General features: G+C 36.2%; 1 protein-coding gene across 16 annotated transcripts in view; it reads right to left on the bottom strand.

The window, feature by feature from the left end:
• The window catches only part of CCDC91 (coiled-coil domain containing 91), a 163445-nt gene extending 145907 nt beyond the window's left edge, over positions 1-17538 (bottom strand). For 2 of the 16 annotated variants that reach the window (XM_050708292.1, XM_035550910.1), the window contains exons 1-2: positions 16603-16983; positions 15613-15726 (exon numbers count right to left, since the gene is read on the bottom strand). The gene's annotated coding sequence lies outside the window, so the exon portion shown is untranslated. The other 14 variants (XM_035550925.2, XM_035550922.2, XM_050708293.1 and 11 more) reach the window with 13 other exon arrangements.
• Positions 17539-17891: the final 353 nt, after the last annotated feature.

Below are 17891 nucleotides of genomic sequence, written 5' to 3' on the forward strand. Positions count from 1 at the left end.
AGAACAAAAAACAAACAAACAAAAAAACCTCTCTATCAAGACAAAGACGGACTTAATTCCAGAGGGTTACCTCTTGACATAAGCAGTTTTAGTAACATTTACTTTTTCACAGAGGATTTCACCTGACCATGAATCTTTACCAGTTTCTCCCAACTTTTAGAAGGTACTCCTTAAAATAATACCGATTTTTTTATTCTAGGTATCCAAAGATGAGTTCAAAATAAGACCATTTTAACTCCAGCAAAAGTATCATATTAAAATACAGCTCCAGAATCAACGGATACTTTTTCAGAAGACTGAATTCTAACAATTTAAGATTTTATAGAAAGTCCTTCCAAGGTTTCCAGTCTTCACCATAATTGATTTCTTGTGACCAGAGCACAGAAAAAATATAGTTTTTGTTTCATTATATAAAAAAAGAATCACACAGTTTATTAATTTTAAATTTTCTTTAATATCCCTCTAAAAACTTTCTCCATCACAACTATCTTTTCATTTAAAAGGCCAAAGCATTCACAAAACTGTATACAAACTCCTATGACAATTTTGATAAAGCTGATATAATGAAAATCTGTTGTGCTGTCTAGAAAAGCCACCCCTAAAATCTCAAAAATAGTTAGAATTAAATAGCAGTTTGAATTAAACATTTCTGTTATGCACAGCCAGGCATATACCTATATAATTAATCAACATCAAGTCCAGATCAACAATCCTATGTGACCCTGATTCAGATTGCTGCTACTCAGGAGCCCTGGAAATATATTTGTATTCAACAAATAGCTAAGAGAAGTATGACTTGTCATCCACTAACTAGTTAACGAAGATCAGTAAGTAATTGCCCTGAAAATGCTGGAGCAAAGCGACCACAGTAGGCTTTAATAACTAACTCTCATGTTTAAAGTACTCTTATTGCACTAGGGACCATAAAGTTGGAGACAATCCTCTTAAAAGCCAGACTGTTCTCAGACTCACACAGGGACAGGACAAGATGCATCCAAGAAAGTCAGAATAGTGAATTTTGACCAGATATTGGAAAGGGTTGCCCACAGAAATTGTAGACACTCCATCCCTGAAAATACTCAGACTTGAACTACACAAGCCTCTTAGCAACCTACTCTAATTTATCCTTCTTTAAGCAGAGTTCTGGAGCAGAAAACCTCCAGACTTCCCTTCCACCCAAGGTCCATGATTCAATGCTTTAAATTTTATTCAGAATAATATAGTAAAATAACAACAATAATAGTTACAACCTCTAGAATCATAGAAGTAGAGACCAAAATAGTGAGTCCACCCTTGAGACCATTCTCCAGTTAAATTATACTACCAATATAACTACCAACTTCTGTTTAAGATCATTTTATGATTCAGTTTGCTAACAAACCAACTTCCAGAGAGAAGCAGGAAACAGAAAGTACCTCTAGAAGTCTTGACTACCATAAGGGGAGCAAAAGTACCAAAATCCTAGTGAAATATTTTCATCATGAATTCAAAAAAAGTTTCAAGTGAATCTCTTTACTCAGAGAAGTATCTTGAAGAAGGCTGAGGTGATGCTAACATGAAAAGAAGTTTACAAGAAGAACTTATTCTCTGGCAGTAATATAAAACAGTTATCAATTAATTTGCTCAAAATCCTTCAAAAAATCATTAAATTGCATGATTCAACTGTGAATATGGTAAGACATTTACAAATTGCAATACCTTTTTTTTTTTTTTTTCCAAAAAGAGAAAGTTAACATTTCACAACGAACGAACGGCTTTTTGAGTCAGTTTAAGATTTAGGAATCTCTGTCTTTATCTTCATTTTGGTCTTGATGGATACGGTGCTTTGTTATTTCATGCTTCTCTCTCAAAAGAATAGAGAGGTATCAATTCCAGACAGGAAATAGTTTATGGAATGGGACACTCCAACTATATGTTTACTTTTTGTAAATTGCTTATTCATGTAATGCAGTATTTTTTACTTGAAAGGAAAGAAATAAATGGTACAAAAATATCCACTGTTGAGAGTTTTGGAATGCTAAGACATACAGTGGTCTTTCTTTTATAGCCTATGTAGGATAAATTTAAGAAATTGAAGTTTAAGAGTAAAATAGAATGGTCATATGTATTTCAAATGCATTTCCACTTAAAAATTTTTAAATCTCAACAACTTAGATTAATAACTGAAATACTTGTGCCTCTGTTCTTTTAACATCCAACATTCCTGAATATCAAACCTTTTTACTAGCAAATCACTGTAATGTATTTTTACAAGAACCTAGAGAGAGGTGTCTGTATGAGGAAGGGAGAAGCTTTCCAAGAGTAAAAACTAGAGAACAAAGCGAAATTCAATTCAGGGTAGTAAAAGCTACTCTGAATTCAGTATACGAGAACAGAAGTTCCAATACAATCTTAGTAACTGAGCATCACAGCAACAATTTAATATGACATGTCAAACAAAACCATAAGTCTATGAATATATAATATATGGTCATAAGGATGTAACACGTACAAATGACTATCATTAATGCTAAAAAAGAATTCATCTCTAACTCTTAAATATTAAAACAGAATATATGCTTGAAATAATTAGAAAAATAAGTTGGAATGGAGAATTGGCTTGCCTGGCTCAAATGTGGTTGGATTCCCCCCACCCCTTCTTGTTTTTAACTCAGCGTTACTTCCACTGAAAAAAAAAAAAAAAACTTAAAAAACACGAGCTTAAAAGCTCAGTAGGTCACCTTGATATGTAGTTAAAAACAGCTTTTCTCTTCATTAAAAATAAAAAAGGTCAAATAAAGGATATTTAGTAAACACAATAATTAAATATTATGAAAGGAATATTGTTTTTCTTTAACTTCTGTAGAGTTCGTGACAACAAAGTGTCAAAGTTTAGAAAATGTTATTCCATTTTTGTTAGAAAAGCCAATAGATGACCATAAACATATGAAAGAAAGCCACTAATATACACTAACTCTATCGTGCAAAACAGGATTCAATACAAATTATACTAAAAAATAAATAGCAATTCTTTATTAGTAGTGCATGCCTCTTAATGCACACTCACTTTTCCAATTAAATTCCTCCCCTCATCTTTCTCCAAACCCTGGAAGTACAGTCCTTCTCACAGGGACACAGTACTTACCAATTTGAGAAGATATTAACCTACTTCTCCGCCACTAGATGATCAAATTATCAAAAAGACTACAGATTACGTCTCAGATTTTAAAGTTTTACCAATTTCACATGCCTCAGTTACTAGTCTTGAAACAGAACACTTAAAAAAAACCCTTAATATTCTTTTTTTTTTTTTCCTTCCAACTACCTACTGGAAATTCAGATTCTATAACAACATAAATTGAGGTAACCCAAACACTGAAAGAAAAGATGTCCAGTCATTTTGCAAACTTTTCATCCTTTGTTTTGCAAGTTCTGGATATACTGTTAAAAACAGAAAAGAACAGGCTCCCTCCCACATGAAAAGAAAATTGCATCATCATTGTACCTTTCCCCCTTTACTAACACTTGAAAAGATGACTTGTTGACTTTTTGTTCACACATCAAACAGATGAATATGGCTTTTCATAATTTCCTAAAGAGAGGGTTCAATTCACATACAAGCAAGCAAAGATGTGAATTCATTTTCATATGACTCTCATGAGGCAAACTGAAAAGGTTTCACATTGCCCAGCTCTCAATTCCTTAACAACAAAAATGCTGATTTGCTTTCCAACAGAAAACATTGCTTCCAGATAACATGCACATGATCTCTCCTTGATATTTCTTCTTTTCTTGGCATACTCCTAAGCATGTAACGCAGTACTTTTGTCACAAGACCTTTCACCAAATTAATAATCATATGTTCTCTGTTACAGTCAATAAAAGTATATTTACCTCATGGAACAGGTTGATTACTACTTATTTGATTAGGCCCCATAAAATCATTTAAAAATATAGTAGTAGCATTACACCCTTTGCAATATGATGTGAAAGCTGAGAGCAGAGATCACAAATCAAGCCAGAATGGAAATAGGATTAGGGGTCAATACTTAAGTTCTTTTCTTTTTCTGTCAGAGCATGGTACTTTAAAATATTTTCTAAGTTGATACTTTATACCTAGTAAGCATTTCTAGAATGCATCCTTCCCCAGTCCCAAAGTTTTTGATAAAGGCACTACTGTGCCCATTTCAGAACAAGAAACACATTTTTTTGAAAGGTCCCATACTCAGCAAGTCACCAGACTATTTAAGTAATTTAAGTATCGAGTATGTGATGAGGGCGTTGATATCAAGAATACAACTCATCAGTTAACAATTAAACAAATAATTTCCTAAAACAGACAGACAAGAATACCAGCCAGATTCTCCACCATCCTACAACCCATTCACTTTTGGCTCCCAGCCTACAAAGCTAGACAGGCAGCATGCTAGGCATGCCCTAGAAGTGCAACCCAACAGATTTCTTTTCCAAGATCCACACAACTCCTCCTCAATTCTGTTAACAGAAAAGTTCTTATTGCGCAGGGAAAATGTCATCATACAACACGTGTTAACAAGCAGATCCTTCCATAATATCATCATAGCAAAAAAACATATCACTAAATAGACATTAATCACCTTCAAAATCATAGAATCATAGAATATCCCGAGTTGGAAGGGACCCATAATTATCATTGAGTCCAACTCCTGGCTCCACAGAGGTCTACCCAAAAATTTAGACCATGTGACTAAGTGCACAGTCCAAACGCTTCTTAAATTCCGACAAGGTTGGTGCAGTGACTACTTCCCTGGGGAGCCTGTTCCAGTGTGCAACCACCCTCTCAGTGAAGAACCTCTTCCTGATGTCTAGCCTAAACTTCCCCTGCCTCAGCTTGACACCATTCCCATGGGTCCTATCACTGGTTCCTATCCTATCACCTATTCTCCTATTAAGGAGAATAGGTCAGCGCCTGCCCCTCCACTCCCCCTCATGAGGAAGCTGTAGACCGCGATGAGGTCTCTCCCTCAGCCTCCTCTTTTCTAGGCTGAACAGGCCAAGTGACCTCAGCTGCTCCTCATATGTCTTCCCCTCTAGTCCCTTCACCATCTTCATAGTCCTCCTCTGGACACTCTCCAACAGTTTTACATCCTTTTTGTACTGTAGTGCCCAGAACTGCACACAGTACTTGAGGTGAAGCTGCACCAGCGCAGAGTAGAGCGGGAAAAAAAATGATGTGCGTTGACCAGGAATCAAACCCGGGTCAACTGCTTGGAAGGCAGCTATACTCATCACTATACTACCACCTTGCTGCATTGGAATGCAACTAACTTCTACAGCACTTCTCTTAGCAGCAATGGTGGCATCATGGTATTAGAAGAGCCAGGATCTCCATCCGTATATTACACTAGCATGCACACACATGAAACATGGATAATTCATAAAACATATATTGCCTCAGAGCTAAAGTGCAGAATAAATTGGATGCACAAAGTTTATAATGAGCTAAACCTCCATTCATAACAGTGGGATTAATTCAGAATGGTCCACATCTTCCCAGCCTAAGGAAGAATAAATGTTCTTTCTCCTATGCATTCATTTTAGGTCACAATTTTGTGTATCCTTCAAAACCTTTGTTAAACTGGAAATGAATGCATGCTCTTGGAAATAAAGGCATTACCTCGGATATTTGTTCTAAGACACTAAGCTGCCATGTACACAACATACAAGAAAGACAACAAGCTCCAGTGGTCATTTATTTCCATGAGCTATTTAAAGTTAACAAGTATCTTACATATTCACAAGTAAATTATATGCAAGTTCATTCTATACATATACATTCAGCTTAATAGCTTTTGAAATGGGCACTACTTAAAGAAAACTACTGAAACTTATCCAAAAATTGCTAAGCAGAAGCCATCACTTCTAGCAACACTGACATAGAAATAGACATAGAAATTCAGGTTCCAAAGAGTAAACTATATGTAGTGATACGTTTTAAATGCATTAATTACTGGGCAATTATATTATCTTTAGTCAGCAAAGTTTGCAGAGAAAATTTTTGCTCCACTAAAGTCAACTTGAATATTTGAACAATAATCATTAATATCCTATACTTACACTCAATAATAATAAATGTATTTGAAAATTAAAAGTTTCAGGTAGTTACTATAATTTTCTGCAAAGACTTTTGCAACAACTTTATGTAAAGAAATGAATTTTCTAAAATATCAGATCGCTCAAAAAAGTTAACAAAAATCAAAACTACTTTCTTTCACTGATAATGAGTAAAATGTTAAACACTTATTTTTAATAAAAACTGTCATTTATTATCTAGACTTCTAGACAGTGTAATCAATCTATTTTAAACTTTAAGAAAATGTATGTATAAACCATTTAAGCATAGCTCATACCTGCTGAAGATCCTTCAAAATAAAAACATGTTGATGTTATTTTTTCCTTTTTTTTTTTTTTTTTAAAGAAAAATTGCTTGGTTGTCTAACTGGATAAATTAACTTCTTTAATCCATCTTAAAGAAACTGATACATTAAAATAAACTGACAGATCAGTATCTCTACACTTTTTGAATACTTTTTTTAAAGACTTTTACTGTAAGTTCATTTTCTAGCAGTTTTATCTTGGCCCCTTTCAAATGTGACTGACGTAAAACTGTGTGCTGAAAATATAAAGCCTTTATATATTTATTCTTGCAATGATAATTAAAACACATTTTGTCTGTTCAATTGTGCATGTACCACTGGGGCAATATATGTGCGTGTTTAGAGGGGAGTGAGGAGGTGGGCAGAGGTTGTATTCAGGGCACACAGACAATTTAAATGTAATAGTTTTCAAAAATAAATCTGATTAGCCTCTGAGATTTTCAAGCATGTTATTTCCTGTCTCTTCTCATTTTAAAGGAAACATGTTTCTTGAACCAGTACTTGCCTTCTTCACCCCAACAAAGGACAAGCCAGGCCTTTTGATAGGCATTACAAGCAGTTCATGCATGTATTTATCACCCATGTTCCTCATCAAATCTCATACCTTCGACATCAGGATAGTTGGCTAAATTACATAACTTAATTAGTAATGAAAAAGTATTCAGAAAAATCCTAGTTTTTTTTTTTTAAATCTTCTAATAATAAAATGAATCTGATTGTGGAGTTTCAGTATCTCATCTTGCCATTCACCATATTCATATTACGTTTCTGTATGGATTATTTTTGAATAGGCTGTAACTTTTAAACAAAAGTATTTCTACATTCGTTTTCTGAGACCCTTTCTGCAGTCATTTTACAACATTACTAAGTTAGTTCTAGCCAAGTCTGGAAGAAAATGCCCAGAAGAAAAAAAAAAAAAAGGCATAAATCAAACTATTTAAAGTTTCCCATGTAACAGACAGAAAAAGGACAAAAATTTAAACACCCATCAGCAGCACACATCACAGGACAGAAGTCTTCACTGATAACCAGCACTTCAAACTGTGCGATTTCCCTTCAATCTATAGTCAGTCATGCCCAGATATCGATTTTCACTTCAGCAACCACATGCAAGTCAACTATGGCATGTATATCACATGGAAAAGTCTTTAGAAACTCTACATAATTTCCATTTCAGAAGTTGCACCCATGGAAAGTCCTGTTAAAAGCTTAACTGGCAAGTGTATACTAAAATATTTCGTTTTCCATCTAAAACTATACTGGATTCCAATCCTCAGAGACAGGATTTCCAGTTTATTTCTCTCTATACACACGCACTGTACTCAAGTACTGTAACACAGGAAAGTGTTGTTAAAGTTTTGAAAAAAAGGGTAAGCCTAGTGCAAAGAAGTTGACTGTAGGTCTCTGTTCCTCAGTAACTTAAATAAATAAATAAATAAATACTGTCCTATGCTCGGCAATAAATAAAATGCATAAGAGAACATAAGGCATATTTAACATAAAAGTATATTAAAATTTAAAGTAACACAACTCCAGCCTTCCCTCGAACCCCACCTCAAGATAAATTAAATCAATTCTAGCAGCACATTTTGGCAAACATTTCATGAGGAAAAATTCAACTGGAAAGAACTATGAGACCAAGTTTTGGCAACACTACACAGAAATTTGAGTATCTTCTACCTACACTCACAGTATTCAAATACCTTAAAGAGACACAAAATGACTTCAAAACAGTTGACATGATACTGTATTTATTTGCAAGCTAACAGAAACCTTTTCACGGTACTATATAACACATTTCTAATAAACCAAACTACAATCAACATTTTACTAAATTGATATGTACTTATTGGTATCTCCCCATTCTATGCAGACTTCAGCTGTAATTAAAATAATTAAAGCAGATTTGCTCTTATTCTTCTCCCTACAATTTATTGCGCTCAAATCTACTTGAGAGTCAAATAATTCTTATGATTAAATTAAAAGTAGGCTCTTGCATCAGCAGCATGGTTCAACACCTTATTTGCCAAACAATCAGTTCCTCAATCTGACGTAGCTAAGGACTCATTGTCACATCACTAAATAACCTCTAGAATAATCACTAAATAACGTCTAGGTGGTACAAACCACCTCAGAAATTTTTCAGAAATATTAACAGAAAAGCACAGCCACTGCTATTTGTCCTTGTGGAAAAACCTATTTTTTGATGGCATAGAAAAGAATTAACTAGCAATGAACCACTACTATTTTCACGTCTCCTATTTGAAGTTAAGATTAGCTTGATCCCTCAATTATCTGCAACAGCCTAGAATCACAAGCCACTTCCAAGCCTTTGGTATTTTTCTATTTCAAATCTTCAAATTTCATTTTCATGCCTCATAAGAAGCCTAGCTTAATTAATCAGTCTCATCTAGCACTGCTACTACCTACTCTTTCACACACAGTAATTCACAAAGATAACACTAACAACCAAATTCACTTTTCTGATCTAGGTGGTGCTCTGAATATAAATCTCACCAACTATTATAGCAGATGATGTCTTCTAATAAATATCTCATCGTAAGCGTTCATCTCTTAATACCTAAAAACTTTATATATCACTCAGTATAAGTGTCTTTTAAAAATGAGCTACACCTGTTGTAGCACAGCCTTCATGTGACTTTCAATGGCCTGTGATCAAATACCTACAGGAAGCAGCTGATGAAGCATGATAACACAGTAACTTAAATTAGTTACACTGTTTTTCACAGGTTATCAATGGCCGTATCCTGAAGATAACACATCTGACTAGCAGAAGCAGGCCACTACATGCCAGCCTATGGCTCCCCAACACACACAAGCATGCATATTAAATCAGGCACCTTCTAGTACCTTCTTCTACTGCAGGGGACAGTCGGAAAAATAATGCCCACATATTCAGCCTGAGTATGTAGAACTGAAACTGGACGTGGTGCTCACCCCTTGGGCAAACCCCCGAGAAAGAGAAAGCGTGAGAAAAAGCCACAACTGAAGCAGTGACACTACCTGTTGACCACTGTCCTTCTGTCCAGGCTGAACAGCAGCCTAACACCACAACAAAGAATCTGCTGCCAGACTTAGCAGAGACACACATTGCTAAAGACACTGAAAGGCCCTTGCACAAACCGTTGGGAAACTTCTAAATTAGAAAAATAAAACATGCAAACAGAGTTGTCAGGTGTACCACTCAAAGTTTTTGACTTCATTCCCCCCTCTGCTACTGACCTCGGTCATTAGTTACCTATTTCTGCTGGAAGCAGTTTTATTTTGCTTCCCAGCAGGCCTATATTATCATTCAATGCATTTAGATTCCTAGGCTTTATTATTTATTATATTTTATTATATTTATTTTTTATATTTTTATATATTTATATTATTTATATTATATAATATATATTATTTTATATATTATATATTTATATTATATTTATATTTATATATTGTTTATTATACTGAGAAAACAACAAGCATAACATTAGGCTAGTTTTTTAACACCTGCTTCTCCCGCAACTTTGCACAGGGTATGATGCAAACTTCAACAATGTATCAGTGGCACAAAGATCTGTTTTGTCTTGAATGATTCCACTTGAACATAATCCCTAGGAAAGGAGGCGAAAAAATTGCTTACAACATTCTGATTTTAAAGCATGTAAGGTTGTTACAGAAAGTCCCTTCGTAATCTTGTATACTGAGTTCAAATTGTTTATGAAGTTGCCACAATGGGTTGCTACATTCTGCTTCTCAAATGAAGATGGATTTTTTTTATTAAAAAAAAAAAAAAAAGATTACTTTTGGAGTAGGTTAAACCTGTTTTGCTCTGCATTTAAATGGAGCAGGGGATTAAATTCACTTTCTGCATTTGAGTTAAAAGTAGCCACCATTTACTGAAATAGAAGAGTTAAACCAAAGGCTTCTAAAGAGCAGAAAGACATAAAGCAAATTTCAAAGGGATCCCCAACTGTCCTTTTAACTTTAATTGACCACCAAAGACCATGCAGCGTATTTTTCCCTTACCTCACACTTCTGTCTGAGAACCCAGGATGCTTATCTTTTCTTCCTTTACTTAAAAAAAAAAAGTCTTAAAAAATGCCATCCTCCTTTTTTGTTGTTGTTAGAATATAAAAGCAACTCAAACTCCTAAATTCTACATCAGGTGTACCTGAAGTTCTTCAACAAAACAAGGCTGTCACTGGCCACATCACAGATCAAACTCTTTCTTTCCAGTTTCTTATGACTTATGATATGGTAATCACAAGTCTAATGTGGACTGAGAATACAAAATGACTTTCAAAGACATCAGGTAAAAATAATGCCTTTCTGAAATCCAGGCAGATATTTTTATTATTAAAAAATAAAATTTTACAGTGAAAAAATAAAGAAAAATAATAATAATAAAAAAAAAAGGTGCTGTACCAAACAAGGCAAAAAGCATACCTACAAGAAGATAAAGACCTGTCTCAACAACCCAATTTGGAAATCTAATTATAAAATCATATTATACTGTTACGACTTTATGAAGGTAATATATTTACAAAATAGCAATATCAAATAATTCATTATATTCCATAAACAAAATTTCTGTTTGATACAGATTTGGAGAAAATCAAGAGATTTAAATAAATAAGATTGTTAAAAATAATTCAAGACCATGGGAGCACTGATTCAAGAAATATTTAAACTGTTATAGTTTAAAAAGGATTATAGTTTAGAATTAGATATAGGTTAATACTATAGACAATAATCATGATTACCTTTGTAAACTAACATAACTCTTTGGTTTTATGTGTTATTTAATGACAGGGTGGAAAATATCTTCTGATACTGATAACAAAACATTCCTAGAACTACTTTTTTAAAATGCCCACGATATTAACATTCTCTCTAGCTACTTAAATTTCAAAACATCTACAATCATTGTCAAAGATATCAAAATTTTACTTTTAAACTTGACCAAGTTTTTCATATATGTTTGCAGTAGTATTTATCTGGTTTTAAATAATTGAGAACATTTTCATCACTATATTAGAAAAAGTTAATGAGCCTCAGAAATAAAAAATCAACTCAGAAAACTCTGAATCTCTTAACTATTTTTCAGAACAGGATCTGGACAAGCACAAGGACTTGATGCTTTCTCATACCTCTACAGACTGTAAAAGGTAAATTATAGAAAAGTTTTTGCAGGATATGGACTCAGATGAGTGATCCCATAATCTTTAATGAGAATGTCAATGATTAGCCATTTGTAACCTCGCTGGCTTAACAAATAAATCTATTTTTATCTAACTTATTTATTTATTTTACATTTCATGAAATCATCATTAACAGCATTAATGGAAAAAACGTTAGCAAAGCCTACCGGAAACAGTGACAAAAAGCACAGATTCTGCCACAACAAACTGAAAACTGAACTCCACTCTCACTTACGGAAAAGCTACTAACTCTGTAGCTGTTATGTTAGCTCCATAACCCATTTTGAAAATTAGTCAGCTCACCTGAATTGGGGTGGGAGGCAGGTGTAATACATTTTTCTCCTTTATAGTTTCCCTAATGCTTTACCATATAGCAATGAATCAAACTGGGAGAAGCTTATACAATCACAAGTACTTCAGAATCATGTTGCCCTGATGTTGCTGCTCCGCTTAGATACTGACCTAAAGCCAGAAGCAACCCCATTTATCTGTTGAAGTTTCCAGAGAATTCAGGAGCTCAATTCTTCCTGCGTAGCAGGCATCTACATGCCATAATCTGTAAGCATATACTACACTTAATGAAGGCGCAGGGCCATCTCAGAGCAATTACTACTTTAAAATACATATATATAAAACTCCTTTACAGGATGTAACAATAATCATACCCTATACCTCTGTACCCCGGCTCAGCAGGTAATTCTTGACAGACACACCTTTGTAAGCTACGGAAAGGCCCAAATAATATTAGGGAAATGTGGATCCCAACCTCACTCAACAAGGATTAGTGATCAGACTTTCCTGGAAAGCAGGTCCCTATTCTGGGTACATAACTATAGATGAAACATCTCTAAACTTGCTCACCTTCTTACAGACTACTCCTACCCTTATTGAGTGTGCCCGAGAGAACACATACAATAGTAAGCACCTACAACAGTTATTTCTCTGGAATGTCCATGGCTCAGAGCAATTATTTGTCATCCCCTTCTGCTCACTAAGAGTTGCACCTCTTCCATCAAGTGTTCATAACACTCATATTGAAATTAAGTATGAAATCCATCTCAGAAATTTTACATCTTGTTGTTGTTCTGAAATTCTGGCACCCCACAGCCAGTAACATTATTACCCGTGTTTAGATGTATCCATCCCTGCATTGCTTTCAGGAAGCAGAAGGTGCAAGGAGAGGAATGAATTTAACACCCCATTAAAATGAAGAACAAAAGTCCTAACTAGTTAGTTACTACTAAATTCATGCATATGTAAAATGCATTCATGTTCAGTTTGTTTTCAGATGAGCCTAAAAGCAAAATAGAATATATGTATCCCCTAAATTCTTTATTATAATTTGTACACATTTATCTGGCTGAAACAGATGATGTCAAACTACATTTTTCTGCTTCTATTCAAAGAGACTATACTGCCATGTCCTGTGCTATTTTAGTGCATAAAATGGCTGAAAGGCTAAATACTCTTAAGAATGCAGTACTTCATAATTACGATTCTTCATTAAGTACAAAAATCAAAAAAACAATAAGCATACTCAAACATTGGTATTTTCAATATTGGTAATGCCACTGCGAACTGCTTTTATAGAAATGATGCTTCACATCAAGTCCCTCTGTAAGTCATTTGCTGAGGCAAAAGCAACAGTTGAGTAAAACATTTGAGGTCATAGCCTTGAAATTTATAGTTTTCCCCCACTGGAAGAATTTGCTTTTTGGATGTTTTGTGCCTTAATATATGCTTGTGCTCTATTTCCTTTGTTTCCAAATACTAATAAATATTAAAAACTATTTTATCAGCTCTTCGTGCCAGTTTCCAGTTGTATTCCATGAACTACAAGCAATCTACTCTCCAGTAAAAGTTGTCCTCCTTTATAATACAAAGGGAAGAACAGAAGCAAGAGTCAAAATTCAGAACCACCCTTGCCACCAGCATAATAATTTTAATTACCTTTTTCTAAAGAAAAACATAAAACAACAAAAACACATTATAGCATAATCACCTAAGAGTAGTTAACATAAGCGCACAAAGAACTGCCATCTTTTCTGGAAGGATTGCACTAAGGTAAGAGGTACTATTCCTGGGAGTTTAAAGGTAGAAGAATTGGACAAGACCCAACTTTCTGCACCTGAATTTCACTGCACCTGAAAACTTGGTATCAGAGTATTAACATGCCATATGTTATCAGATAAGGAGATTCACGGAAATTAGCTAGAAGATTCAGATTTGGTTCTTTTATCAAGAAACTACCAAATAGATGAAAACTACATTTTAAAACTTATCAGAGTTGCTAGTGTTAGGATTAAATTCTGTTATTTTTGCGGCTCTCTCATTTTCAGTAGGTGGAAGTTTTTAAATCCAGTGTTCCATAAACTAGCTGAGATGTTAGATATTTTTTTTTATTACTAAATTAGCACAATAATTTGGGCATGCTTGATTTTCCTAGAGGTTTAGAACCTCATGCAAACATAACAGAAGTTTTATTTTATAATAACTGAAGTTAGCCATTTAAACTCAAGTCATTTTCAGATTGTTAGCCGAAATACATACAAACACTGAATTGTGATCACTTTAAGGACAACTAATAAAAATTGCTTTTTTTCTTGAAACTGTTCAGCATATGGTGTTCTAGTGAGGGTATAAAATCTGCTCAAAATAATACAAGCATTAGAAATATGTTTTTGTTTCTGGGAATCTATAAATATTACGTTCATTCCTGTTCAAAGGCTTGAAAAGTTTATTAGACAATATCTGTAACGATATGATCCACATGAAATATTAGCCTTATATATGTAAACAAGCCAAGGCTGACAGAACCTACCACCAGCTTACGAAAAACTGCAGGAGAGTTCCATAAAAAAATGCCATCCCTAAAATCCTTTTAGGAATATCTAACACCACTTTAACAAACAAGTAAGTACAAATCAATAAAGTGACTTCATTTTTTTTAACTTCAGATAGTCCTCTATGATTGCTTAATAATAATTTTATGGATACCCAATTCTCCTTCTCCAAACATACCCTGCAATCAAATTCACCTTCTTAAGCCTTGGCTTCATTGAAACAGAGCAGAAACCATACCATTAATTTCAGTCATTCCAAAAATAAGCCTGTCAACTGAACAATGTAAAGGGGAGAAGCCTGCTAGCTCATAGAAGCAAAATACTTCAGTGGTCCATCTAACTCTTTAGAAAGAAAGAATACGATTCCTATTGTATTTTATGAAATTCTCCATTATTCTACGTTAAGAAAACTACAAATCACTTAATTCCTTTCTGTAAAAATTGTACCACTTCTAGAGACTAAAGTCTAAAAAGCAGGTACCGTTGCTTAAGGGATATGCCAGGAATAAAGGAAGGAGATTGAGGTTGTAATAGGCATTATCAGGAAAGCTAAAGCCAACTCTAAAACTAACAGTATTCATTTTTAATAACACAAGCAATGGCTATTTGCACAGCCACCTTAAATCTTTAGAAGTGTGAGGTAACCAAAACAGGAAAACAACCCTTGCCCTAAATTCTGATGTACTTAATTATAAATTTACAAGCAACGAAGTGGTGAAATGTAACAGATGTTAAAATAAAATGTCTGAAAAGCAACTTGCTACATATTTTAGATAGTCCACCACTTATAATGCACTTTAAGGTAGGCTTAGCCTATATGACTCAAAATTTATCTGTCTGCAACCTGAAACCCCCACACTATGGAAAAAAAATACATATAAAAGAAAAAATATAACAGAAAAAATATCAATATTGGTTCAACAAAATCTTTTTCCTCCGTTACTATGATCAAATTAGTTTTACAAAAGTAGAAAATTTTCTTATACGGACATTTAAAATAATCAAAAGTTGCACAGATCAACAACAGTAGATTACAGAACACACAAGTATATCAGATCACTGCAGACTGAAACAACCATCTCAGCGAATGGACTCACGTAACACGGGCACGAAGGTATAGTGAACTTTTAAATTTAAATATTCACAGAAATCTTGTTTCCATCATACCACAAACATTTTCCATTTGGTGTTGCAAGCCTTCCTGGAAGTTGGTTTTCAGGAAGCCAGGAGGAATCAAGCCAACTGCTCAGATACGCACGGTACTTAGATGTCTTAGCAGTTCTGTAAACATTTGGAGAATGCCAGTTATTGCCATTAAGACTACTATTCAATTGTTCCTCCAGACCAGAAATACACTTTAGAGCGTAATTGTATTTTGGCACTTACAAGTCTATGTAGCTATCATCATCCTGAACATCAGCCTGACACCACATAAACAGCTAACATTGTCTAGACAAGATATATTCATCACCAACTGCTGGCAGTGGTTTTGTCACTTGGAAAGAAATATAAAGGAACTGGTCTAAAAGTCCACAGTGTTCAAAGAGAAGCAGACAACACTCAAGGAGCATGTAATGAAATGTAAAAGTACTTAAACTGCACTCAGACTTCCACCCAGGCATGTGTCTCAAAATCAGAGTGAGCATCACAGATATGAACATGTCACCAGGTATATTCAGCTTTCAGTTGATGCTATATCCAGGCAGAAACAAACCGGAAGGAGTCCTTCAACTTAACTATAGCAATGGTCGGAATAAAGATTCGGCTAAAAATGTCCAAAGGTGGCAGAGTCTATTTTAATGTCCATTTTACAAATCCAACGTGGACAAAATACACACACTTCCTCAGATGTGCTACAATAAAATATCACCTCAGCTTTAACGTAAAAGGAATCAGAATTCAGAGATTACATTATCCTAGGTATCCTAGTGTAAAATAAATTGGCACCACATTTTCAAGAATCTCCTTAAGAAACTCTGAAAAAGGCTCTGTTATATGATTCTATGTACTATTTATTGAGAATTCAGGCATCACTTGTTTGAACACGATTGTAACTGTTTTTTCTTCTTTCAAGTCCTACCAGCATGGAGTTCACTATTGCACTTGTCAATAAGCATCTACCCTGCAAAGGCTCTTTGAAACTGATCGACAACTTACCTCCTGTATTAGTGGGTGAGAAACTGACACCACCACCACCCAAGAGAAAACAACAAAATACCAGCACACTGGCACCAATAGTTACTTAGACCATGCATATGGAGACACTCTGAACCAAACTGCAAGGTGAAGAAGCATATGCAGAACGAGACACAAAGAACAAGAGAAAATAAAACAGACAAAGCTGGGAACAAAAACAGTTAAACAACTTGACAGAAACAAGTGCTCAAGCACTGTGACCAAAACCACTGAAAGCTCCATTAAAACGCTGCAGCAAAATGGCAAGAATTGCATTCGTAATGTACAGCTGACAGGCCAAAAGCATTGCTCTGACAGGAAGGGTAACTGCTCCTGAAGCAAAGTGCAGCCTGCCGGGACGAGCCAAAGCTGCAGCCAGACCTCACGAAGGGAGCAGCCCGGATCAGAAGATTAGGCTCAGGTATGACGAGGAGAGTAACCCTGTTACACCTCTGAGAGACCTACAAGGGCAGGATTTATGGAGCTCTTAGGCACACGCAGATCCAGAGAGGCTTTCAGAAACACCTCTCTACGCCGAACGCCACCACTGCAGACCCCACCAACTGTCTCCCCGCCACCCCACCGTCCCGAGCAGGCTCAGAGGAGCGCTTGCAGCCTTGAACCCAATCCCCACGGCATCGGAGCTGCCCCTGGGGCTCCACTTCCCCTTCCCGGGGCTCCCCCCGACACCCTTCACCCCCGCTCCGCAGCCCCAGTCCCACCGGGCTGCCCCTCAGCGGCCGTTGACGTCGCCCAACGCCCCCCCGCCAGCAGTGCGCAGCCACAGCCTCGTGCACGCGCCTCAGCTACTCCCCCCCCCCCCCAACGGCCCAGGCAAACCACCCCCAGGCAGCGCGGCCTCACCCGCCTTGGCACTCGGCCCCACCCCCGAGTCCCGCCCCGCCTCCCCGCCGGTCACGTGGCTCCCGCCGGGAGCCGATTGGGCGGTGGCGCGGCCCCGCCGAGGGGCGGGTGATGGCCTCCGCGGGGCGGGGGGAGGCTTGTGCCTCGCCTCAGCCCGGTCTCAGATGGGGCCTTGTCTCTCGGCTTGCAGTCCTTGTTTGGTTGGTTTTTTACTCAAAAAGCGGCTGGTCGTCCTGCCTGCGTGCTGGCCTCCTCGCCTCAAGCTCTGTCCTCAAATGGGTTGTTTAGGATTGGCCACCACCCTTCTGCATTGTTACAAAAAATAAATCACAGACTGACCAGGGTTAAACCTCCTGGTCAGAAAGGGGAGATGAGCCTCTGGGTAGTTCTCTCATACAGCTGTTGTA

This window comes from Cygnus atratus, chromosome 1 (assembly GCF_013377495.2).
Source record: "Cygnus atratus isolate AKBS03 ecotype Queensland, Australia chromosome 1, CAtr_DNAZoo_HiC_assembly, whole genome shotgun sequence".
In the NCBI taxonomy this organism is placed as follows: Eukaryota; Metazoa; Chordata; class Aves; order Anseriformes; family Anatidae; genus Cygnus; species Cygnus atratus.